The sequence below is a fragment of the Siphateles boraxobius genome, unplaced genomic scaffold (assembly GCF_051911475.1).
Source record: "Siphateles boraxobius isolate OS27281-9 unplaced genomic scaffold, OSU_SipBor_1 87, whole genome shotgun sequence".
In the NCBI taxonomy this organism is placed as follows: domain Eukaryota; kingdom Metazoa; phylum Chordata; class Actinopteri; order Cypriniformes; family Leuciscidae; genus Siphateles; species Siphateles boraxobius.
The window spans coordinates 1,662,115-1,688,162 of record NW_027509216.1 but is presented as its reverse complement, the minus strand read 5'-3'; the positions used below and the strand labels follow the sequence as shown (position 1 = coordinate 1,688,162).

General features: G+C 40.1%; 15 non-coding genes across 15 annotated transcripts; 9 read left to right on the top strand and 6 right to left on the bottom strand.

The window, feature by feature from the left end:
* Positions 1–1,619: 1,619 nt before the first annotated feature.
* trnar-acg (transfer RNA arginine (anticodon ACG)) lies at positions 1,620–1,692 on the top strand. Its single transcript has one exon. It is a non-coding gene; the product is annotated as a tRNA-Arg (tRNA).
* A 394-nt stretch (positions 1,693–2,086) lies between these two features.
* On the top strand, positions 2,087–2,158 carry trnae-uuc (transfer RNA glutamic acid (anticodon UUC)). Its single transcript has one exon. It is a non-coding gene; the product is annotated as a tRNA-Glu (tRNA).
* Positions 2,159–2,277: 119 nt separating this feature from the next.
* On the top strand, positions 2,278–2,364 carry trnay-gua (transfer RNA tyrosine (anticodon GUA)). Its single transcript is given in 2 exon segments — positions 2,278–2,314; positions 2,329–2,364. It is a non-coding gene; the product is annotated as a tRNA-Tyr (tRNA).
* A 115-nt stretch (positions 2,365–2,479) lies between these two features.
* On the bottom strand, positions 2,480–2,551 carry trnae-cuc (transfer RNA glutamic acid (anticodon CUC)). The gene has a single exon. It is a non-coding gene; the product is annotated as a tRNA-Glu (tRNA).
* Positions 2,552–10,257: 7,706 nt separating this feature from the next.
* Positions 10,258–10,344, top strand: trnay-gua (transfer RNA tyrosine (anticodon GUA)). Its single transcript is given in 2 exon segments — positions 10,258–10,294; positions 10,309–10,344. It is a non-coding gene; the product is annotated as a tRNA-Tyr (tRNA).
* A 115-nt stretch (positions 10,345–10,459) lies between these two features.
* Positions 10,460–10,531, bottom strand: trnae-cuc (transfer RNA glutamic acid (anticodon CUC)). The gene has a single exon. It is a non-coding gene; the product is annotated as a tRNA-Glu (tRNA).
* A 375-nt stretch (positions 10,532–10,906) lies between these two features.
* Positions 10,907–10,978, top strand: trnae-uuc (transfer RNA glutamic acid (anticodon UUC)). Its single transcript has one exon. It is a non-coding gene; the product is annotated as a tRNA-Glu (tRNA).
* Positions 10,979–11,097: 119 nt separating this feature from the next.
* trnay-gua (transfer RNA tyrosine (anticodon GUA)) lies at positions 11,098–11,184 on the top strand. Its single transcript is given in 2 exon segments — positions 11,098–11,134; positions 11,149–11,184. It is a non-coding gene; the product is annotated as a tRNA-Tyr (tRNA).
* A 115-nt stretch (positions 11,185–11,299) lies between these two features.
* On the bottom strand, positions 11,300–11,371 carry trnae-cuc (transfer RNA glutamic acid (anticodon CUC)). Its single transcript has one exon. It is a non-coding gene; the product is annotated as a tRNA-Glu (tRNA).
* Positions 11,372–14,199: 2,828 nt separating this feature from the next.
* trnar-acg (transfer RNA arginine (anticodon ACG)) lies at positions 14,200–14,272 on the top strand. Its single transcript has one exon. It is a non-coding gene; the product is annotated as a tRNA-Arg (tRNA).
* A 404-nt stretch (positions 14,273–14,676) lies between these two features.
* trnae-uuc (transfer RNA glutamic acid (anticodon UUC)) lies at positions 14,677–14,748 on the top strand. The gene has a single exon. It is a non-coding gene; the product is annotated as a tRNA-Glu (tRNA).
* Positions 14,749–15,062: 314 nt separating this feature from the next.
* Positions 15,063–15,134, bottom strand: trnae-cuc (transfer RNA glutamic acid (anticodon CUC)). Its single transcript has one exon. It is a non-coding gene; the product is annotated as a tRNA-Glu (tRNA).
* Positions 15,135–16,629: 1,495 nt separating this feature from the next.
* Positions 16,630–16,701, top strand: trnae-uuc (transfer RNA glutamic acid (anticodon UUC)). Its single transcript has one exon. It is a non-coding gene; the product is annotated as a tRNA-Glu (tRNA).
* Positions 16,702–17,166: 465 nt separating this feature from the next.
* On the bottom strand, positions 17,167–17,238 carry trnae-cuc (transfer RNA glutamic acid (anticodon CUC)). The gene has a single exon. It is a non-coding gene; the product is annotated as a tRNA-Glu (tRNA).
* Positions 17,239–23,447: 6,209 nt separating this feature from the next.
* On the bottom strand, positions 23,448–23,519 carry trnae-cuc (transfer RNA glutamic acid (anticodon CUC)). The gene has a single exon. It is a non-coding gene; the product is annotated as a tRNA-Glu (tRNA).
* Positions 23,520–26,048: the final 2,529 nt, after the last annotated feature.

The following is a 26,048-nucleotide window of genomic DNA, read 5'->3' as shown; positions in this document are numbered from 1 at the left end:
GAAATGGCCCCTTAAACTATTGGCTTCAATGACCCCTATATGTTTTAACACATTGAAGACCTTTCTCAAACACAAAACAAGTCCCTATTTCATTTCTGGAAGCTGTGTTAAATAAGCAAGCACTGCATTCAGATATCAAATACAGACATTAAAGAATACATGAAAAGAACATTTCAGTAATCACAATGGTAACTTATATAAATAAAGCAAAATCTCCAGAGAAGTCATTCAACTCATTTGATATTTAGAAGGAAAAATATTGATTAATACCTTAATTATAATCAATCATTACATATACATTGAAGCAGCAGTGGATTCCAATCCACCCCCTTCACAGTAAAACATGATCCACTAAGTCAAACGCTTTTGTCAAATCAAAAAATAAGGCCGCACAATATTGTCTATAATCGAGAGCAGTAATTAAATCATTAGTGACTAATGTAGTAGCTGTTATCGTACTATGGCCCGCTCTAAATCCTGACTGAAATGCGTTGTAAATATCATGGCTAAGTAGATATTCTTTCATTTGATCATTTATAATAGATTCAACAACTTTTGCTTAAACCCGTAATTTAGAAACCGGACGATAATTATTCAAATCGGAAGGATCGCCTCCTTTTAATAAAGGCATAACCATAGCCGATTTCCAAGATGGCGGAATTACATTAGTGGATAGACTCAAATAAAAATCGATGCAATAGGTTCGGCAATAATATCTGCTGACAATTTTTAAAAAAATTGGTTCAATTTGGTCAGACCCACCTGATTTCTTACAGTCTAAATTTCGGAGTAGTTTATGAACTTGGGACGGCAATACAGGGGCAAAAGATAATAAATCTGATGCACTATTAGTCAACTCATCAGTTCTCTGTTCATCAAGGACCAAGGAATTGTCTGTTATCAAACCAGCTGAAATAAAATTACTATTAAACGTATTAACAATATCAGCCTTGTCTGTAATCAATCTTTGATTCAATTTTAAAACTTTTGGAAGATTAGTGGATGTATTTGATCCTATAAAAGATTTCGTTAATTTCCAAAATTTAGAAGGACAATTCATGTTATCATTAATCAGGTTTAAATAATACTGACTCTTCGAACTTTATATTAATTTTGTACACTTATTTCGTAATAATCTATATTGAGACCAGTCCTCCTCACCATTTGTTTTCTTTGCTTTAGACCAAGCCACGTTTCTTTGCTTAATAAGATTAGAGACGGATTGATTGAACCAAATATTATTTCTACCTCTCACCCGAAATCTACGTAAAGGAGCATGTTTATCACAAATTTCTAGAAAGATAGATTTGAAATAATCCCAAGCATCAACCACATCAGGTATAATTGAAACCAACTGTAAATCGCTATTATATACATCATGCAAAAAAGCCTGTACATTAAAATTTTTAAATTGACGTTTAAGATTTGAATTGAGAATTGAGATCCCCAACATGTGAGGCCTCCATCTTGAAGGTTTTTGTAGCAGGCCCCTCATCTGACCCCTTCCTGATGTTGGGTCCAGGTCTGTTAATAGCATGAGAAAAAGTAGATGTCATCACAGGCCTCTGCCCAGTCGAACACCAACACGTGGCGTGTAAGCTCACGGACACCTGATCAGTGGGCCAGTGGCGCAATGGATAATGCGTCTGACTACGGATCAGAAGATTCTAGGTTCGACTCCTGGCTGGCTCGCTCAGCCTCTTATACTATGCTGTCAGCCGTTTTCTTATCCCATAGTTTTTGTTATTATTATTATTGGATTGGTTGAGAAATATTAAAAATTGACAGTCCAACAATAGGCTGCTTTGTCAGTAGGATAACGGTTACCATACAATACTATGCGTCTTTTAAAATGCATTGCATGAGTACTGTCACAAGGACCTTGCTTTACGACCAGTTTGTAGTGTCTATTATACCATCGCAAGAATGGGAGGAAACTGAACCCCTCGTGAGGCAAATGAGAGCTCCCTCTGTTGAGCCTGATGAAATTGAATTCAGTAAACAATCCCTACGGATCATTCCCATGTTCTTAAAGGGGTCGGTCACACACTAAAATTAAAAGGGTCTGCTCCAGGCAGAAGGAAGATCCCATATGGTCTAGCGGTCAGGATTCCTGGTTTTCACCCAGGTGGCCCGGGTTCGACTCCCGGTATGGGAAGATCGGGTTGTCTTTGCATCACTTAATCGAAACAACCAGCATGTATGTCTGTAGCAGTTTTAGCCAGTGGCGGAGATTCAGCCACCTGATATGTTGAGGTTCTGTCCCCAATCAGTGTGCCTTCGATAGCTCAGCTGGAAGAGCGGAGGACTGTAGGTGGCAAGTTGGCAATCCTTAGGTCGCTGGTTCAACTCGGGCTCGAAGGAGTTCTTTTTCACACATCAACTTTTCCTTGGCCCTGCTTCTCGACGAGGGCGTCAGCGCTTGAGTTAGTAGTTCGCCATTTTACAATCACGGCCGCCGGTGGTGGGCAAAAACTCATTCCCTGACCGGGAATCGAACCCGGGCCGCGGCGGTGAGAGCGCCGAATCCTAACCACTAGCCCACCAGGGAAAGTCTGCTGACGACTTGCCCTCAAGCCTGGCTGTGGCCTTTACCAGATTTTGCAGCAAGACCACTAATACTTGTATTTTACTCCAGGAGAGGAGACGTCACCGACCCTGGCAAACTGACAAACTGTCACAGACTCTGTAGGAATATCCTAACAACACCACAACTTGCCATGAAAACAAAAACAATAAGATCTCCAACATGTGAGGCCTGCATCTCGAAGGTTTTTAAAGCAGTTTTTTGCAGACGTCTGTGGCCCTGGATCCCAGTTCTTCCACTGAGAAACTGTCACAGGCTCTGTAGTAATATCCTAACAACACCACAACTTAACATTTATTTTCTTTTATTTCCTTTATTTTTCCAGGAAGGTCCCATTGAGATTAAAAGAAATCTCTTCCTCCAGGGAGTCCTGGCCAAGATGGCCACACTACAAATCACACACAAACACATATAAAACATTCCAGAAAGTCAGGGCACAACATTCATCATAGATCAAGTAAAACAACAGCATGATTCAATCATTGTATGCTGCAGTAAATTTTTTAATACATTCAAAGGAGGAATTGTTTCAGGAGGGACAGTAGCTTGAAATTCATTCCACAGCCATGGAGCATAGTAGGAGAAAGATGATTTACCATGCTCTGAATGTACCCTAGGTACTACTAATTTAATCCCATTAGATGATCTAGTGCTATAGTTCTTTCTACATAAACATAGAAGACTAGTAATGTAATTTGGAAGTCTACCCATCAATGTCTTTACAATAAATTCTAACATATGGGATTTCCTTCTTTGATATAAAGAGGACCAACCCAAATAGTTGTGCAGCAAACAATGATGAGTATGTGAACAAGAATTTGTTATAAAACGCAGTGCAGCATGATAAACGCCATCCAGCCTTTTCAATAAATATGTAGACGCATGCATGTAAACAACATCACCATAGTCTAAAATAGGTAAAATAGTACTCTGTATTATTCTCTTTCTAGCTATAAAGGAAAAACATTTTTTTTCCCGAAAAAGAAAACCCAGTCTTGGTTTAAGCCTTTTCACCAAGTAATTAATGTGAACATCAAAGGCTAACTTCTCATCGAGCCATATTCCTAAATATTTATAAGTTGGTACTCTTTCTATATGTAAACCCTCAATAGTCAGAATAGGCATAACAGTAGACATAGAACGGCTACGTGTAAAAAGAATATACTTCGTTTTATTTACATTTAAAACTAATTTTAGTTTCAACAAAGTAAGCTGAAAAGTATAAAAAGAATCCTTAAGAATTTCAATAGCCTGAGACACAGAGGATGCAGTGGAGTAAATAATTGTATCGTCAGCATAAAAATGTAGCTTTGCGGATTGTATTCTCTGCCCCAATTCATTAATAAAAATAGAAAAAAGAAATGGTGCCAATAAAGAACCTTGCGGGACACCCTTCCTGACTATTACCATGGATGAGGTGTAATTATCTACAGCAACACATTGAGTTCTATCCGATAAATAATTTTTAAACCAACTCACAGCCGAATTATCGAGGCCAACACTTTTAAGCCTCCGTAACAGTAAAACATGATCCACTAAGTCAAACGCTTTTGTCAAATAAAAAAATAAGGCCGCACAATGTTGTCTATTATCGAGAGCAGTAATTAAATCATGTAGTAGCTGTTATCGTACTATGGCCCGCTCTAAATCCTGACTGAAATGCGTTGTACATATCATGACTAAGTAGATATTCTTTCATTTGATCATTTATAATAGATTCAAAAACTTTTGCTAAAACCGGTAATTTAGAAATCGGATGATAATTATTCAAATCGGAAGGATCGCCTCCTTTTAATAAAGGCATAACCATAGCCGATTTCCAAGATGGCGGAATTACATTAGTGGATAGACTCAAATTAAAAATCGATGCAATAGGTTCGGCAATAATATCTGCTGACAATTTTTAAAAAATTGGTTCAATTTGGTCAGACCCACCTGATTTCTTACAGTCTAAATTTCGGAGTAGTTTACGAACTTGGGACGGCAATACAGGGGCAAAAGAAAATAAATCTGATTCACTATTAGTCAACTCATCAGTTCTCTGTTCATCAAGGACCAAGGAATTGTCTGTTATCAAACCAGCTGAAATAAAATTACTATTAAACGTATTAACGATATCAGCCTTGTCTGTAATCAATCTTTGATTCAATTTTAAAACTTTTGGAAGATTAGTGGATGTATTTGATCCTATAAAAGATTTCGTTAATTTCCAAAATTTAGAAGGACAATTCATGTTATCATTAATCAGGTTTAAATAATACTGACTCTTCGAACTTTATATTAATTTTGTACACTTATTTCGTAATAATCTATATTGAGACCAGTCCTCCTCACCATTTGTTTTCTTTGCTTTAGACCAAGCCACGTTTCTTTGCTTAATAAGATTAAAGACGGATTGATTGAACCAAATATTATTTCTACCTCTCACCCGAAATCTACGTAAAGGAGCATGTTTATCACAAATTTCTAGAAAGATAGATTTGAAATAATCCCAAGCATCAACCACATCAGGTATAATTGAAACCAACTGTAAATCACTATTATATACATCATGCAAAAAAGCCTGTACATTAAAATTTTTAAATTGGCGTTTAAGATTTGAATTGAGAATTGAGATCCCCAACATGTGAGGCCTCCATCTTGAAGGTTTTTGTAGCAGGCCCCTCATCTGACCCCTTCCTGATGTTGGGTCCAGGTCTGTTAATAGCATGAGAAAAAGTAGATGTCATCACAGGCCTCTGCCCAGTCGAACACCAACACGTGCCGTGTAAGCGTATCATGATAGGTGATGCGCATGCGCGTGCGATCTGTGTTTGTGTTTGGAGCTCCGTCGAATTGATTCATTAATCGCTGATTTTCTTCTTTACCACTCATTTATAAACAAGCACTTTCTATTTTTATATCATGTGAACTTATCCTCGACACTATTCCTTATAAAAAACAATCAGATTGCTTTGATATCGCTACTTAGATCCAACTTTCCGAATCTCGGCTACTAGCCTTTAGCCCGCTAGCATTTCACGCGTGGCCTCGCGCCTATCGACCCTCTCATTTTACACCCGTTTGACTGAAAGGATACGTGTTATATCCATCATTTCAGTCCTAAATTAGTAGTGATATTGGTAGTATCACTACTAATTTACTGTTCATCTGTTATAATGGCGAACATATCGGATGTGTGTCTAACGTTACCTCTGAGTGCAGGTGAGGACACATTCGAGCTGGTTTCGGTACGATTGGAGCTGGAGTCGGTGGAGAAACAGATCCGCGTTCTGCTGGTGAAGCAAGCCGAGCTGCGAGATCGGCGATCAACGCTTGAAACATCACGCGCCGATGCTCACAAGTCAGTGGTTAGTAACTTTTTGACTCCGACTTCGTCTACTCCGTGCGTTTCTCTGCCCAGGAGGACGCGATCATCTCTGCCTTCATTCACTCCGGCACCGAGGCAACACCACGGACCCTGGGTGATCCCACAGCGGAAGACACGAACCAGGACCAGACCAAGGACTTCCCCCCCCCTCCCGGTCTTCGAGATCTCCACCCGGAACCGCTTCTCCCCTCTTCGCGAGCCGGAACGTGACGCCGCCGTGATCATCGGCACTTCCATGGTCCGTCATGTCCGTGCTACCTCAGGTAAGCGTAAGGTGCGCACTCACTGCTTTCCTGGTGCTCGTGTTCTTGATGTCGCTGCACAGATTCCCGAGATCCTGAACGGTGACGAGCGCGTCGGAGCTGTGGTCCTACACGCCGGGACGAACGACATCAGGCTGCGGCAGACGGAGGTTCTGAAGAAGGACTACAGAAGCCTGATCGAGACGGTTCGCAGCACATCGCCTGAAGCAACGATCATCGTGTCTGGACCGCTTCCCACGTACCGACTAGGACAAGAAAGGTTCAGTAGATTATTTGCTCTAAATGAATGGTTAATGTCATGGTGTAATGAACAGAAACTGCTCTTTGTAAATAATTGGAATCTGTTCTGGGAGCGACCTAGGCTCTACCGTGCTGATGGCCTGCACCCCAGCAGAATCGGAGCGGCTGTTCTGTCGGACAACATCTCCAAGACGTTACACACCATATGACTAGTAAGTCAAAGTCCAAATCACAGTCTTTGCTGTCCCAACTTAATTGATATAAGTAGTGTAGAACATTATATAGAAACTGTGTCTATTCCTCGCTTAGTGAGGCCAAACAATAAATCTAGTGTAGGATCTAGCAAAAATCTTATTGTAATTAAACCAGAAAATCTAAATATCAGTGAACAAAAACAATTTCTAAAGCTAGGTCTTCTAAACATTAGATCGCTCACACCTAAGGCGGTTATTGTAAATGAAATGGTCACAGATAATAGTTTCGATGTACTTTGCCTTACTGAAACCTGGCTTAAACCAAATGATTATTTCGGTCTAAATGAGTCCACTCCACCAGGATACTGTTATAAGCATGAGCCCCGTCTGATCGGTCGTGGCGGCGGTGTTGCAACAATCTATAGAGATATTCTTAATGTTACTCAGAAAACAGGTCACAGGTTTAATTCGTTTGAAGTACTTGAGCTAAATGTTACGCTCTTAGATGCAAGAAACAAATCCATATTATCTCTAGCCTTGGCTACCCTATATAGACCTCCAGGGCCCTATGCTGATTTCCTAAAAGAGTTTGCATACTTTCTCTCAGATCTATTGGTCAATGTCGATAAAGCAATAATTGTTGGAGACTTTAACATACACGTAGATAATACAAATGATGCGTTAGGGACTGCGTTTACAGATCTATTAAACTCCTTTGGGGTCACGCAAAACGTCAGTGGTCCCACTCATCGTCTAAATCATACACTAGATTTAATTATATCATATGGAACCAATCCAACTGATATAAATATTATACCGCAAAGTGATGATCTCACTGATCATTACATGGTAACTTGTATAATACGTACTGCTGAAATTTGTCACGTTGCGCAACGTTATCGACTAGGCAGAACAATCCTTCCAACCACTATAGATAGATTCTCAAATAGCTTACCTGATCTATCTCAGCTGCGCAGTGCACCCAAACAAACAGATGAACTAGAGGAAATGACTAGCAGTTTGAGCACCATGTTCTCTAGTACACTAGATATTGTTGCACCAATTAGATTAAAAAAGGTAAGAGAGAAAACTAAAGCACCATGGTACAACAGTGCTACGCATGCAATCAAGAGAGAAACTCGTAACTTAGAGCGTAAATGGAAACAAACTAATTTAGAGGTCTTTAGAATCGCGTGGAAAGACAGTATGTCACGTTATAAAAAGGCTCTAAAAGCAGCAAGAGCTGAGCATCTACGCAAACTAATAGAAAATAACCAAAATAATCCAAGGTTTTTATTCAACACCGTGGCTAGACTAACAAATAAACAAACATCACCAGAGCAAAATATTCCATTACAATATAGTAGTAATGATTTTATGAATTACTTCAATGAGAAAATAGAAAGCATCCGAAACACAATTGTAAATATACAATCCTCTATGATGTCTTATGATTCAGCCTCAATTATGGCCCCTCTAGAACAACTACACCGCTTTACAACTATAGGACAGGAAGAGCTAAATAAACTTATCATTGCATCGAAACCAACAACATGTTTATTAGATCCAATACCCACTAAACTACTGAAAGAAGTGTTACCTGTAGTCGAAGAGCCTCTTCTTAATATTATTAACTCGTCTTTATTTTTAGGTCATGTTCCAAAAATATTCAAGCTGGCAGTAATAAAACCTCTCATTAAGAAACCGCAATTAGATCCAAATAACTTAGCAAATTACAGACCCATCTCAAATCTTCCATTTATGTCTAAAATACTAGAAAAAATTGTGTCCGCTCAATTGTGCTCTTTCTTACAAGAAAATGATATCTATGAAAAATTCCAGTCGGGATTCAGACCGCATCATAGCACAGAAACTGCGCTAGTTAAAATTACAAATGATTTACTTTTAGCTTCTGACCAAGGCTGTATCTCAATACTAGTTCTACTCGATCTAAGCGCTGCGTTCGACACTATCGATCATAAAATACTCCTGGATCGACTACAAAACTACACTGGTGTTCAGGGACAGGCATTAAGCTGGTTTAGATCTTACTTATCAGACCGTTACCATTTTGTCTGTCTAAATGGGGAAAAATCAAAGATAACGTCAGTAGACTATGGAGTACCGCAAGGATCGGTGTTAGGCCCTCTGCTATTCTCAATATATATGCTGCCACTTGGTAATATTATAAGAAAACATGGAATTAATTTCCACTGTTATGCTGATGACACTCAATTATATATCTCATCACGACCAGATGAAAACACTAACTTATCTAAATTGACAGAGTGTCTAAATGATATAAAATGCTGGATGACGTGTAATTTCCTGCTATTAAATTCAGATAAAACGGAGGTATTACTTATTGGTCCAAAAAACTACCCACAAAATCCCTTACAATACAACTTTAATTTAGAAGGATGTCCTGTTACTTTATCCACTACAGTAAAAGACCTGGGTGTTATACTAGACCGCAACTTGACTTTCGAAAATCATATTTCATATATTACAAGAACAGCCTTTTTCCACCTTAGAAACATTGCTAAGCTACGCAACATGCTATCTGTTTCTGATGCAGAAAAGTTAGTTCATGCATTCATGACCTCGAGACTAGATTACTGTAATGCTTTATTAGCTGGCTGTCCTACATCCTCAATCAACAAGCTACAGTTAGTGCAAAATGCAGCTGCTAGAGTTCTTACTAGATCAAGAAAATATGATCATATAACACCTATTTTATCATCTCTACACTGGTTACCTATTAAGTTACGTATCAATTACAAAGTATTCCTACTGACCTATAAAGCCCTAAATGGTTTAGCTCCTGTGTATTTAACAGACCTTCTATCGCCATACAATCCATCGCGCTCTTTAAGATCACTAAATTCGAGGCTTCTGGTCATTCCTAGGATATCTAAGTCCACTAAAGGAGGGAGGGCGTTCTCGCATTTAGCTCCTAAACTCTGGAATAGCCTTCCTGATATTGTACGAGACTCAGACTCGCTGTCCCAGTTTAAAACTAGATTAAAGACGCATCTCTTTAACCAAGCATTCACTTAATGCTTAACCTTTGATACTGCTGAATCAGTTCGAATGCATTAACATTATGAACATCAGCTATGCTAATTATTTCCCATCTGCCTTTCTGCTGTTATCTCGGGACGCTAGTCCCGAGGTAAATGGCGTTCGTCAGCTCCAGTTTGTATCCAGCCTCTCACGGAGACTTCAGATGCCCCAACGCCTGTGAAGAGACGACTCGACGCCTGTGAAGAGACGACTCAAAGCCGGCGATATGTTATGCCATAAATTAATACTTGATTAACTAACTGTATTTTTCTATGTACATTTCCGAAATGCAATTTCTGTAAAGCTGCTTTGAGACAATGTGTATTGTGAAAAGCGCTATACAAATAAATTTGAATTGAATTGAATTGAATTCCTGGTTTTCACCCAGGTGGCCCGGGTTCGACTCCCGGTATGGGAAGATCGGGTTGTCTTTGCATCACTTAATCGAAACAACCAGCATGTATGTCTGTAGCAGTTTTAGCCAGTGGCGGAGATTCAGCCACCTGATATGTTGAGGTTCTGTCCCCAATCAGTGTGCCTTCGATAGCTCAGCTGGAAGAGCGGAGGACTGTAGGTGGCAAGTTGGCAATCCTTAGGTCGCTGGTTCAACTCGGGCTCGAAGGAGTTCTTTTTCACACATCAACTTTTCCTTGGCCCTGCTTCTCGACGAGGGCGTCAGCGCTTGAGTTAGTAGTTCGCCATTTTACAATCACGGCCGCCGGTGGTGGGCAAAAACTCATTCCCTGACCGGGAATCGAACCCGGGCCGCGGCGGTGAGAGCGCCGAATCCTAACCACTAGACCACCAGGGAAAGTCTGCTGACGACTTATCCCATAGTTTTTGTTATTATTATTATTGGATTGGTTGAGAAATATTAAAAATTGACAGTCCAACAATAGGCTGCTTTGTCAGTAGGATAACGGTTACCATACAATACTATGCGTCTTTTAAAATGCATTGCATGAGTACTGTCACAAGGACCTTGCTTTACGACCAGTTTGTAGTGTCTATTATACCATCGCAAGAATGGGAGGAAACTGAACCCCTCGTGAGGCAAATGAGAGCTCCCTCTGTTGAGCCTGATGAAATTGAATTCAGTAAACAATCCCTACGGATCATTCCCATGTTCTTAAAGGGGTCGGTCACACACTAAAATTAAAAGGGTCTGCTCCAGGCAGAAGGAAGATCCCATATGGTCTAGCGGTCAGGATTCCTGGTTTTCACCCAGGTGGCCCGGGTTCGACTCCCGGTATGGGAAGATCGGGTTGTCTTTGCATCACTTAATCGAAACAACCAGCATGTATGTCTGTAGCAGTTTTAGCCAGTGGCGGAGATTCAGCCACCTGATATGTTGAGGTTCTGTCCCCAATCAGTGTGCCTTCGATAGCTCAGCTGGAAGAGCGGAGGACTGTAGGTGGCAAGTTGGCAATCCTTAGGTCGCTGGTTCAACTCCGGCTCGAAGGAGTTCTTTTTCACACATAAACTTTTCCTTGGCCCTGCTTCTCGACGAGGGCGTCAGCGCTTGAGTTAGTAGTTCGCCATTTTACAATCACGGCCGCCGGTGGTGGGCAAAAACTCATTCCCTGACCGGGAATCGAATCCGGGCCGCGGCGGTGAGAGCGCCGAATCCTAACCACTAGACCACCAGGGAAAGTCTGCTGACGACTTGCCCTCAAGCCTGGCTGTGGCCTTTACCAGATTTTGCAGCAAGACCACTAATACTTGTATTTTACTCCAGGAGAGGAGACGTCACCGACCCTGGCAAACTGACAAACTGTCACAGACTCTGTAGGAATATCCTAACAACACCACAACTTGCCATGAAAACAAAAACAATAAGATCTCCAACATGTGAGGCCTGCATCTCGAAGGTTTTTAAAGCAGTTTTTTGCAGACGTCTGTGGCCCTGGATCCCAGTTCTTCCACTGAGAAACTGTCACAGGCTCTGTAGTAATATCCTAACAACACCACAACTTAACATTTATTTTCTTTTATTTCCTTTATTTTTCCAGGAAGGTCCCATTGAGATTAAAAGAAATCTCTTCCTCCAGGGAGTCCTGGCCAAGATGGCCACACTACAAATCACACACAAACACATATAAAACATTCCAGAAAGTCAGGGCACAACATTCATCATAAATCAAGTAAAACAACAGCATGATTCAATCATTGTATGCTGCAGTAAATTTTTTAATGCATTCAAAGGAGGAATTGTTTCAGGAGGGACAGTAGCTTGAAATTCATTCCACAGCCATGGAGCATAGTAGGAGAAAGATGATTTACCATGCTCTGAATGTACCCTAGGTACTACTAATTTAATCCCATTAGATGATCTAGTGCTATAGTTCTTTCTACATAAACATAGAAGACTAGTAATGTAATTTGGAAGTCTACCCATCAATGTCTTTACAATAAATTCTAACATATGGGATTTCCTTCTTTGATATAAAGAGGACCAACCCAAATAGTTGTGCAGCAAACAATGATGAGTACGTGAACAAGAATTTGTTATAAAACGCAGTGCAGCATGATAAACGCCATCCAGCCTTTTCAATAAATATGTAGACGCATGCATGTAAACAACATCACCATAGTCTAAAATAGGTAAAATAGTACTCTGTATTATTCTCTTTCTAGCTATAAAGGAAAAACATTTTTTTTCCCGAAAAAGAAAACCCAGTCTTGGTTTAAGCCTTTTCACCAAGTAATTAATGTGAACATCAAAGGCTAACTTCTCATCGAGCCATATTCCTAAATATTTATAAGTTGGTACTCTTTCTATATGTAAACCCTCAATAGTCAGAATAGGCATAACAGTTGACATAGAACGGCTACGTGTAAAAAGAATATACTTCGTTTTATTCACATTTAAAACTAATTTTAGTTTCAACAAAGTAAGCTGAAAAGTATAAAAAGAATCCTTAAGAATTTCAATAGCCTGAGACACAGAGGATGCAGTGGAGTAAATAATTGTATCGTCAGCATAAAAATGTAGCTTTGCGGATTGTATTCCCTGCCCCAATTCATTAATAAAAATTGAAAAAAGAAGTGGTGCCAATAAAGAACCTTGCGGGACACCCTTCCTAACTATTACCATGGATGAGGTGTAATTATCTACAGCAACACATTGAGTTCTATCCGATAAATAATTTTTAAACCAACTCACAGCCGAATTATCGAGGCCAACACTTTTAAGCCTCCGTAACAGTAAAACATGATCCACTAAGTCAAACGCTTTTGTCAAATAAAAAAATAAGGCCGCACAATGTTGTCTATTATCGAGAGCAGTAATTAAATCATGTAGTAGCTGTTATCGTACTATGGCCCGCTCTAAATCCTGACTGAAATGCGTTGTACATATCATGACTAAGTAGATATTCTTTCATTTGATCATTTATAATAGATTCAAAAACTTTTGCTAAAACCGGTAATTTAGAAATCGGACGATAATTATTCAAATCGGAAGGATCGCCTCCTTTTAATAAAGGCATAACCATAGCCGATTTCCAAGATGGCGGAATTACATTAGTGGATAGACTCAAATTAAAAATCGATGCAATAGGTTCGGCAATAATATCTGCTGACAATTTTTAAAAAATTGGTTCAATTTGGTCAGACCCACCTGATTTCTTACAGTCTAAATTTCGGAGTAGTTTACGAACTTGGGAAGGCAATACAGGGGCAAAAGAAAATAAATCTGATTCACTATTAGTCAACTCATCAGTTCTCTGTTCATCAAGGACCAAGGAATTGTCTGTTATCAAACCAGCTGAAATAAAATGACTATTAAACGTATTAACGATATCAGCCTTGTCTGTAATCAATCTTTGATTCAATTTTAAAACTTTTGGAAGATTAGTGGATGTATTTGATCCTATAAAAGATTTCGTTAATTTCCAAAATTTAGAAGGACAATTCATGTTATCATTAATCAGGTTTAAATAATACTGACTCTTCGAACTTTATATTAATTTTGTACACTTATTTCGTAATAATCTATATTGAGACCAGTCCTCCTCACCATTTGTTTTCTTTGCTTTAGACCAAGCCACGTTTCTTTGCTTAATAAGATTAGAGACGGATTGATTGAACCAAATATTATTTCTACCTCTCACCCGAAATCTACGTAAAGTAGCATGTTTATCACAAATTTCTAGAAAGATAGATTTGAAATAATCCCAAGCATCAACCACATCAGGTATAATTGAAACCAACTGTAAATCACTATTATATACATCATGCAAAAAAGCCTGTACATTAAAATTTTTAAATTGACGTTTAAGATTTGAATTGAGAATTGAGATCCCCAACATGTGAGGCCTCCATCTTGAAGGTTTTTGTAGGAGGCCCCTCATCTGACCCCTTCCTGATATTGGGTCCAGGTCTGTTAATAGCATGAGAAAAAGTAGATGTCATCACAGGCCTCTGCCCAGTCGAACACCAACACGTGCCGTGTAAGCTCACGGACACCTGATCAGTGGGCCAGTGGCGCAATGGATAACGCGTCTGACTACGGATCAGAAGATTCTAGGTTCGACTCCTGGCTGGCTCGCTCTGCCTCTTATACTATGCTGTCAGCCCTTAGCCGTTTTCTTATCCCATAGTTTTTGTTATTATTATTATTATTGGATTGGTTGAGAAATATTAAAAATTGACAGTCCAACAATAGGCTGCTTTGTCAGTAGGATAACGGTTACCATACAATACTATGCGTCTTTTAAAATGCATTGCATGAGTACTGTCACAAGGACCTTGCTTTACGACCAGTTTGTAGTGTCTATTATACCATCGCAAGAATGGGAGGAAACTGAACCCCTCGTGAGGCAAATGAGAGCTCCCTCTGTTGAGCCTGATGAAATTGAATTCAGTAAACAATCCCTTCGGATCATTCCCATGTTCTTAAAGGGGTCGGTCACACACTAAAATTAAAAGGGTCTGCTCCAGGCAGAAGGAAGATCCCATATGGTCTAGCGGTCAGGATTCCTGGTTTTCACCCAGGTGGCCCGGGTTCGACTCCCGGTATGGGAAGATCGGGTTGTCTTTGCATCACTTAATCGAAACAACCAGCATGTATGTCTGTAGCAGTTTTAGCCAGTGGCGGAGATTCAGCCACCTGATATGTTGAGGTTCTGTCCCCAATCAGTGTGCCTTCGATAGCTCAGCTTGAAGAGCGGAGGACTGTAGGTGGCAAGTTGGCAATCCTTAGGTCGCTGGTTCAACTTGGGCTCGAAGGAGTTCTTTTTCACACATAAACTTTTCCTTGGCCCTGCTTCTCGATGAGGGCGTCAGCGCTTGAGTTAGTAGTTCGCCATTTTACAATCACGGTGGTGGGCAAAAACTCATTCCCTGACCGGGAATCGAACCCGGGCCGCGGCGGTGAGAGCACCGAATCCTAACCACTAGACCACTAGGGAAAAACATTAAAACATGATCCACTAAGTCAAACGCTTTTGTCAAATAAAAAAATAAGGCCGCACAATGTTGTCTATTATCGAGAGCAGTAATTAAATCATGTAGTAGCTGTTATCGTACTATGGCCCGCTCTAAATCCTGACTGAAATGCGTTGTAAATATCATGACTAAGTAGATATTCTTTCATTTGATCATTTATAATAGATTCAAAAACTTTTGCTAAAACCGGTAATTTAGAAATCGGACGATAATTATTCAAATCGGAAGGATCGCCTCCTTTTAATAAAGGCATAACCATAGCCGATTTCCAAGATGGTGGAATTACATTAGTGGATAGACTCAAATTAAAAATCGATGCAATAGGTTCGGCAATAATATCTGCTGACAATTTTTAAAAAATTGGTTCAATTTGTCAGACCCACCTGATTTCTTACAGTCTAAATTTCGGAGTAGTTTATGAACTTGGGACGGCAATACAGGGGCAAAAGAAAATAAATCTGATTCACTATTAGTCAACTCATCAGTTCTCTGTTCATCAAGGACCAAGGAATTGTCTGTTATCAAACCAGCTGCAATAAAATTACTATTAAACGTATTAACAATATCAGCCTTGTCTGTAATCAATCTTTGATTCAATTTTAAAACTTTTGGAAGATTAGTGGATGTATTTGATCCTATAAAAGATTTCGTTAATTTCCAAAATTTAGAAGGACAATTCATGTTATCATTAATCAGGTTTAAATAATACTGACTCTTCGAACTTTATATTAATTTTGTACACTTATTTAGTAATAATCTATATTGAGACCAGTCCTCCTCACCATTTGTTTTCTTTGCTTTAGACCAAGCCACGTTTCTTTGCTTAATAAGATTAGAGACGGATTCATTGAACCAAGGATTATTTCTACCTCTCACCCGAAATCTACGTAAAGGAGCATGTTTATCACAAATTTCTAGAAAGATAGATTTGAAATAATCCCAAGCATCAACCACATCAGGTATAATTGAAACCAACTGTAAATCACTATTATATACATCATGCAAAAAAGCCTGTACATTAAAAATTTTAAATTGACGTTTAAGATTTGAATTGAGAATTGAGATCCCCAACATGTGAGGCCTCCATCTTGAAGGTTTTTGTAGCAGGCTGAGAAATTGAGAAAATAACTGATTGGTTGAGAAATATTAAAAATTGACAGTCCAACAATAGGCTGCTTTGTCAGTAGGATAACGGTTACCATACAATACTATGCGTCTTTTAAAATGCATTGCATGAGTACTGTCACAAGGACCTTGCTTTACGACCAGTTTGTAGTGTCTATTATACCATCGCAAGAATGGGAGGAAACTGAACCCCTCGTGAGGCAAATGAGAGCTCCCTCTGTTGAGCCTGATGAAATTGAATTCAGTAAACAATCCCTTCGGATCATTCCCATGTTCTTAAAGGGGACGGTCACACACTAAAAGTAAAAGGGTCTGCTCCATGCAGAAGGAAGATCCCATATGGTCTAGCGGTCAGGATTCCTGGTTTTCACCCAGGCGGCCCGGGTTCGACTCCCGGTATGGGAAGATCGGGTTGTCTTTGCATCACTTAATCGAAACAACCAGCATGTATGTCTGTAGCAGTTTTAGCCAGTGGCGGAGATTCAGCCACCTGATATGTTGAGGTTCTGTCCCCAATCAGTGTGCCTTCGATAGCTGAGCTGGAAGAGCGGAAGACTGTAGGTGGCAAGTTGGCAATCCTTAGGTCGCTGGTTCTACTCCGGCTCGAAGGAGTTCTTTTTCAAACATAAACATTTCCTTGGCCCTGCTTCTCGACGAGGGCGTCAGCGCTTGAGTTCGTAGTTCGCCATTTTACAATTACGACCGCCGGTGGTGGTCAAAAAATTAGGTCGCTGGTTCAACTCCGGCTCGAAGGAGTTCTTTTTCACACATAAACATTTCCTTGGCCCTGCTTCTCGACGAGGGTGTCAGCGCTTGAGTTCGTAGTTCGCCATTTTACAATCACGACAGCCGGTGGTGGGCAAAAGCTTATTCCCTGACCGGGAATCGAACCCGGGCCGCGGCGGTGAGAGCGCCGAATCCTAACCACTAGACCACCAGGGAAAGTCTGCTGACGACTTGCCCTCAAGCCTGGCTGTGGCCTTTACCAGATTTTGCAGCAAGACCACTAATACTTGTATTTTACTCCAGGAGAGGAGACGTCACCGACCCTGGCAAACTGACAAACTGTCACAGACTCTGTAGGAATATCCTAACAACACCACAACTTGCCATGAAAACAAAAACAATAAGATCTCCAACATGTGAGGCCTGCATCTCGAAGGTTTTTAAAGCAGTTTTTTGCAGACGTCTGTGGCCCTGGATCCCAGTTCTTCCACTTAGAAACTGTCACAGGCTCTGTAGTAATATCCTAACAACACCACAACTTAACATTTATTTTATTTTATTTCCTTTATTTTTCCAGGAAGGTCCCATTGAGATTAAAAGAAATCTCTTCCTCCAGGGAGTCCTGGCCAAGATGGCCACACTACAAATCACACACAAACACATATAAAACATTGCAGAAAGTCAGGGCACAACATTCATCATAAATCAAGTAAAACAACAGCATGATTCAATCATTGTATGCTGCAGTAAATTTTTTAATACATTCAAAGGAGGAATTGTTTCAGGAGGGACAGTAGCTTGAAATTCATTCCACAGCCATGGAGCATAGTAGGAGAAAGATGATTTACCATGCTCTGAATGTACCCTAGGTACTACTAATTTAATCCCATTAGATGATCTAGTGCTATAGTTCTTTCTACATAAACATAGAAGACTAGTAATGTAATTTGGAAGTCTACCCATCAATGTCTTTACAATAAATTCTAACATATGGGATTTCCTTCTTTGATATAAAGAGGACCAACCCAAATAGTTGTGCAGCAAACAATGATGAGTACGTGAACAAGAATTTGTTATAAAACGCAGTGCAGCATGATAAACGCCATCCAGCCTTTTCAATAAATATGTAGACGCATGCATGTAAACAACATCACCATAGTCAAAAATAGGTAAAATAGTACTCTGTATTATTCTCTATCTAGCTATAAAGGAAAAAAAAATGTTTTCCCGAAAAAGAAAACCCAGTCTTGGTTTAAGCCTTTTCACCAAGTAATTAATGTGAACATCAAAGGCTAACTTCTCATCGAGCCATATTCCTAAATATTTATAAGTTGGTACTCTTTCTATATGTAAACCCTCATTAGTCAGAATAGGCATAACAGTAGACATAGAACGGCTACGTGTAAAAAGAATATACTTCGTTTTATTTACATTTAAAACTAATTTTAGTTTCAAAAAAGTAAGCTAAAAAGTATAAAAAGAATCCTTAAGAATTTCAATAGCCTGAGACACAGAGGATGCAGTGGAGTAAATAATTGTATCGTCAGCATAAAAATGTAGCTTTGCGGATTGTATTCCCTGCCCCAATTCATTAATAAAAATTGAAAAAAGAAGTGGTGCCAATAAAGAACCTTGCGGGACACCCTTCCTGACTATTACCATGGATGAGGTGTAATTATCTACAGCAACACATTGAGTTCTATCCGATAAATAATTTTTAAACCAACTCACAGCCGAATTATCGAGGCCAACACTTTTAAGCCTCCGTAACAGTAAAACATGATCCACTAAGTCAAACGCTTTTGTCAAATAAAAAAATAAGGCCGCACAATGTTGTCTATTATCGAGAGCAGTAATTAACCCTTCAAACCCTAAGGGGTTTTAAGGCCACCTGGCACTATGTTGATATTTTTGCTTCTGGAATGGTCAATTTTCATAGCAGAGTAAAGAGAGACATATTTCTGGATTCTATAGATTCTCACCTACAATGTGGATGCATTGAAAATACACTTTTTGAGACATTTATATGAGTTATTGTGTGATATATCACCAAGAAATACAAAAACAGAAATTATTTTTTTTGTTTTTATTATATAAAAATATGAAACATAAATAAACAAAGGATTTTACAACAAAAAAAAATTCCCCAAAGGCTTTAGAACACTTGCAAAAAAAATTGGGTGAAAAAACATAAAGAAACAAAAGAAATATTTACATTTCTGTAACTGTAGTCACCATACTTTTTTGTGAACAAAACAGAAATAAGAATATGAAGGGAACCCAATGGTCATTAGAATGGAATATTCTCAGTCTATATGTACAAAATATACAAAAACCACCCCTAGATGGCACTGTGCACTGCGCACTGCATTGGAAAGTTGCAATATTGATGTGCTTTTCTTACATGTGCCACATTTGAAAGCAGTTGCGCTCTGGCTGCAGGCAGAGCGGCACATCACACTCATTACACTTCCATGAGGTGTCTTTTCTTGGGAGCCCATCCGCCTTGCATTTCTCACACCTCAGCCTTGTAACTGGAGTGGAGATTGGCACAGGTGTATGCCCAGTTCTCCTTTGTACTGGAACAGCCCCGACTGTGACACCACACAGCTCAGCCACGAGCTGCTCCACGTAGGCCCTGTGGGTGGTGAGCTGGTTGGCTGGTGTGTTCCTCAGCTTTTGGATTTCTCTGTACATTATGAAGCCATTCGTCACAGCAATGTCAATAAAATGAAAAAACATGGTTCTGTACCATCTTCTTGTTGTGTGGTGCACTGAATAGTACTGGATCAGCTGGTCTGATAAGTCCACACCCCCCATGTAGATGTTGTAATCAACAATCGGTTTTGGTACTGGTATGTTTATCTCCTCCCAGGATCCATCCCTCTTTTTCTGCTTCCTCTTGACAGTGTCCCCATCATAAGCAACATGGACACTGCTGCACATTGCCACCTCCCTGTTGTCCATCCACTTAGTGAAGAGAAGGCCATCTTCTCTTATCCACCTGAGAGTTCCTCTGGGGGATTTCTTGGGCAGTTGGTTTAGTTTCGTTTTTGGAGCATCCTTCCTCCCTTCACGTATGGTTCCACAGGCTCCGAAATTGAGGGACAGCAGGTGCCTGAAGAGTTTTGGGCTGGTGTAAAAATTATCACAGTAGAGGTGATAACCACTGCCTAGGAAAGATGGCCTCATCAATTCCACCACAGAGTCAAATGAGAGCCCTTGCCCAGAGGCCAACCTGCTTTTACCTGTGTAAATGCTGAAGTCACAGGAATAACCGTTGCTGGAGTCTGCGAGCACAAACAGCTTTATCCCCCATTTGGTGGGTTTCGCCTTCATGTACTGGGTCATCCCAGTTCTTGCCTTGGTGGCCACCATCCTCTCATCAATGGAAAGCTGCTTCCTGGGATGGTAGGCAGACTGACAGGCGGCCTTTATCTCAGTCACCAATGGCTTCAGACGAAAGAGTGTGTCATACTCATCTGGCGCTGTCTGCTTCTTTTGGTCATTCACAACATCTTCCTCTGGGTCACTCATATGGATATTCCAAGATATGGCACAGAACCTATCCCTTGACATCACAGTGCTTGGAAAATTCACAGAAAAAATGTTTTTTCTCTTCCAATAGTCACTTACTGCTGGGAGCTTTAGAACACCCATGTACAGAACCAAGCCAATGAATTTGAACATCTCCGCAGGGTTGATGTTGGTCCACTTGTACCTTTTCCCAGCAGCAATGTTTCTCTCCGCCAGCTTGTTTGTGTTGGCACACAATGTCCTGACTGAATCAGCACTAAAAAAGTGCTTGAAAAGGCCAAGGGGGCTTTGCTCTACGGAGGTGTCCAATTGCACTCCAGGTTCACGTCTAGGGCAAAACCTGTGTGGAATGGGGGCCACATCAGGATCATTTTCAGTCTTCCATCCTTGTTCCAGCTGGTCTGGTGGTGGTGCTGGACATCGGACAGGTGAAAGGGACTGCCTCCTTCCCCTAGGACGCGACCTCAAGCCAGGGGTCGCAGATGATGTTGGTGGTTCTGTGGCAGTGCTGGAGGAGCCGGGCCGAGGAGGATAAATAGATCTGCGGGCTGCAGGAGACCTTGATCTGCGGGCTGCAGGAGACCTTGATCTGCGGGCTGCAGTAGACCTTGATCTGCGGGCTGCAGTAGACCTTGATCTGCGGGCTGCAGGAGGAGACCTTGATCTGCGGGCTGCAGGAGGAGACCTTGATCTGCGGGCTGCAGGAGGAGACCTTGATCTGCGGGCTGCAGGAGGAGACCTTGATCTGCGGGCTGCAGGAGGAGACCTTGATCGGCGGGCTGCAGGAGGAGCAGAAGCGGTGCTGGATGGAAATGGGCGAGCGGTCGGGGTCATGGGTTCAGCAGATGTACTCGGCTGCTCTGCAGTTTCCTGATTTAGACTATAACACACAGATTTTGTCATTAGTTTAGATTCCCACATATCAAAAGTTGTACAGCCTTACTAATAAAGATTAGCTATTTATCATCATGTGTGCATATTTTATGTTCAACTCATAGGACTAACTACAAAATTATTACTGGTGCCTTTATCATAGTATATGAGTAAATACAATGTCTAAAACCCCCTCCCATGTAGACAAAATAGTACAGGCCTTAGATAAGGCTTACTGCACTATTATTTCTAAAAAGCTACAAAAATGTTTCCCTAAAAAACATTACAATAAAATGCAAAGAGTAAATACAATGTCTAAAGCAAACCCCCTCTCATATAGACAAACAGTACAGGCCTTAGATAACGCCCTGTACCATTATTTCTGAAAAACTACAATAACATTTTCCTAAAAAAATATTACAATAAAAATAGACAAACAAAGTAAACGAAATAGCTTATAAATGAAGATGATTACATGCGGCCAAAACGCGCAAATTGTTTGATTGCGCACATGGCGCACATGGCGCACATGGCGCACATTGTTTGAATACGCGCGCGGCACACCTTGTTTGATTACAGCTCCGTTATTTCTGAACAGCTATAATAAAATCAGTTGACTAAAAAACGATACAATATATATCAGACAAACATATTATCAGTAATATATTATTCACACTTACTCCTCAAATGGATCGATTCCGTGGAATATTTGGTCTTCTTCCTCTGAATCAAACCGATCTGGATCGGATCCTATTTCATTTTCCTCACTGTCGGCAAAAAGCATTTCAGCGACTTGCTCGGCAGAGAATCTCTGTTGTGCCATATTTTCTTCGAAACGAATCTTGCGAAGTACAAAAGAGCTGTATCTGAAAACTTTCAACTGTGCGCGTCCTAAGACCGTGTACAACACGTTGCATCGGTTATGGCTATCACACACACCTGGCGTGATTGTAAACACCTCCCCTTTGTCTGAGAGCGTCATCTTTTGTTTTTGATCTGTGATTGGTTCACAAACATGTCTGTGATTGGTTCACACACCACAACAGCATTTCATATCATTAGACCAGAATAAAATATTTCTTTGTTTTGCAGTAAAATGCAATAGATTTGCACTAAAATAAAAAATGCTTTTAATTTGCGAAAGTCAACACAGTATATGCAGAGGAATGGCAGCTTTTTCATAAAAAAAAAAGTAAGTTAATACCATGATCCGATCCGAAGTTATAAATAGATATTTGAGGGGTGTGTCCTTTGACGCTCTAGAGCGTCAATCGGGTTTGGAGGGTTAAATCATGTAGTATTGTAGTATCGAATTATTCAAATCGGAAGGATCGCCTCCTTTTAATAAAGGCATACCCATAGCCGATTTCCAAGATGGCGGAATTACATTAGTGGATAGACTCAAATTAAAAATCGATGCAATAGGTTCGGCAATAATATCTGCTGACAATTTTTTAAAAAATGGTTCAATTTGGTCAGACTCACCTGATTTCTTACAGTCTAAATTTCGGAGTAGTTTACGAACTTGGGACGGCAATACAGGGGCAAAAGAAAATAAATCTGATTCACTATTAGTCAACTCATCAGTTCTCTGTTCATCAAGGACCAAGGAATTGTCTCTTATCAAACCAGCTGATATGGTCTAACGGTCAGGATTCCTGGTTTTCACCCAGGCGGCCCGGGTTCGACTCCCGGTATGGGAAGATCGGGTTGTCTTTGCATCACTTAATCGAAACAACCAGCATGTATGTCTGTTGCAGTTTTAGCCAGTGGCGGAGATTCAGCAACCTGATATGTTGAGGTTCTGTCCCCAATCAGTGTGCCTTCGATGGAAGAGCTTAGGACTGTAGGTGGCAAGTTGGCAATCCTTAGGTCGCTGGTTCAACTCCGGCTCGAAGGAGTTCTTTTTCACACATAAACTTTTCCTTGGCCCTGCTTCTCGACGAGGGTGTTAGCGCTTGAGTTCGTATTTCGCCATTTTACAATCACGGCCGCCGGTGGTGGGCAAAAACTCATTCCCTGACCGGGAATCGAACCCGGGCCGCGGCGGTGAGAGCGCCGAATCCTAACCACTAGACCACCAGGGAAAGTCTGCTGATGACTTGCCCTCAAGCCTGCCTGTGGCCTTTACCCGATTTTGCAGCAAGACCACTAATACTTGTATTTTACTCCAGGAGAGGAGACGTCACCGACCCTGGCAAACTGACAAACTGTCACAGACTCTGTAGGAATATCCTAACAACACCACAACTTGCCATGAAAACAAAAACAATAAGATCGCCAACCTGCATCTCGAAGGTTTTTAAAGCAGTTTTTTGCAGACGTCTGTGGCCCTGGATCCCAGTTCTTCCACTGAGAAACTGTCACAGGCTCTGTAGTAATATCCTAACAACACCACAACTTAACATTTATTTTATTTTATTTACTTTATTTTTTTTCAAGGAAGGTCCCATTGAGATTAAAAGAAATCTCTTCCTCCAGGGAGTCCTGGCCAAGATGGCCACACTACAAATCACACACAAACACACAACACATATAAAACATTCCAGAAAGTCAGAGCACAACATTCATCATAAATCAAGTAAAACAACAGCATGATTCAATCATTGTATACTGCATTAAACTTTTAAATACATTCAAAGGAGGAATTGTTTCAGGAGGGACAGTAGCTTGAAATTCATTCCACAGCCATGGAGCATAGTAGGAGAAAGATGATTTACCATGCTCTGAATGTACCCTAGGTACTACTAATTTAATCCCATTAGATGATCTAGTGCTATAGTTCTTTCTACATAAACATAGAAGACTAGTAATGTAATTTAGAAGTCTACCCATCAATGTCTTTACAATAAATTCTAACATATGGGATTTCCTTCTTTGATATAAAGAGGACCAACCTAAATAGTTGTGCAGCAAACAATGATGAGTACGTGAACAAGAATTTGTTATAAAACGCAGTGCAGCATGATAAACACCATCCAGCCTTTTCAATAAATATGTAGACGCATGCATGTAAACAACATCACCATAGTCTAAAATAGGTAAAATAGTACTCTGTATTATTCTCTTTCTAGCTATAAAGGAAAAACATTTTTTTTTCCCGAAAAAGAAAACCCAGTCTTGGTTTAAGCCTTTTCACCAAGTAATTAATGTGAACATCAAAGGCTAACTTCTCATCGAGCCATATTCCTAAATATTTATAAGTTGGTACTCTTTCTATATGTAAACCCTCAATAGTCAGAATAGGCATAACAGTAGACATAGAACGGCTACGTGTAAAAAGAATATACTTCGTTTTATTTACATTTAAAACTAATTTTAGTTTCAACAAAGTAAGCTGAAAAGTATAAAAAGAATCCTTAAGAATTTCAATAGCCTGAGACACACAGGATGCAGTGGAGTAAATAATTGTATCGTCAGCATAAAAATGTAGCTTTGCGGATTGTATTCCCTGCCCCAATTCATTAATAAAAATAGAAAAAAGAAGTGGTGCCAATAAAGAACCTTGCGGGACACCCTTCCTGACTATTACCATGGATGAGGTGTAATTATCTACATCAACACATTGAGTTCTATCCGATGAATAATTTTTAAACCAACTCACAGCGGAATTATCGAGGCCAACACTTTTAAGCCTCCGTAACAGTTGTAAGGGGTGTACAGTTAAAGACCCAGAACCAGATATGAAGAATGAAGACCCAGAGTCAGAATTATAAAAAATTAAAGAAAATATTTACTGAAGATAGTTTGCAGTTTCATCAGCAGAAGTCAGCTTCAATACTCGCACAGGAGTTCGTAGGCCGCCCCGCTTACAGTTACAAAGATCACAGCAGTTATACGATTTCCAAGGTCTAAGCTACGTCATTGCTTACAGGATGAATGATTCTCATTGGCTATGAAATAGATAAACACAGTAATTTTCCACACATATACAGATAGACTGAAGCATATCTCCATCGATTATGCAGCTGAAGTAAGACACGTCATGACCTTCCAGGTCGCAGATTTGGGTTGCTGGGCGCCAGTATGTCCAGAACAACAACTCAGTCAATCTCCAATAATGCCAGTGGTTCCTTAACCTGTAACCAAGAAGACTAACACACACCGACACACAGCTTTTCCAAGGTTGGATTTGGCCAGGCTCTCACTATAAACAGGAGAGTCCTCTCAAAACATAAAGATAATGCGTTCTTTCTCTGAAGGATAGCTAAACTTTAGTCTAACTGGAAAGAAAGGCTTTAACGAAGAAATGGCCCCTTAAACTATTGGCTTCAATGACCCCTATATGTTTTAACACATTGAAGACCTTTCTCAAACACAAAACAAGTCCCTATTTCATTTCTGGAAGCTGTGTTAAATAAGCAAGCACTGCATTCAGATATCAAATACAGACATTAAAGAATACATGAAAAGAACATTTCAGTAATCACAATGGTAACTTATATAAATAAAGCAAAATCTCCAGAGAAGTCATTCAACTCATTTGATATTTAGAAGGAAAAATATTGATTAATACCTTAATTATAATCAATCATTACATATACATTGAAGCAGCAGTGGATTCCAATCCACCCCCTTCAGTCCCCCGTTTTAGACCAATGCGGAGTCCTAAACAC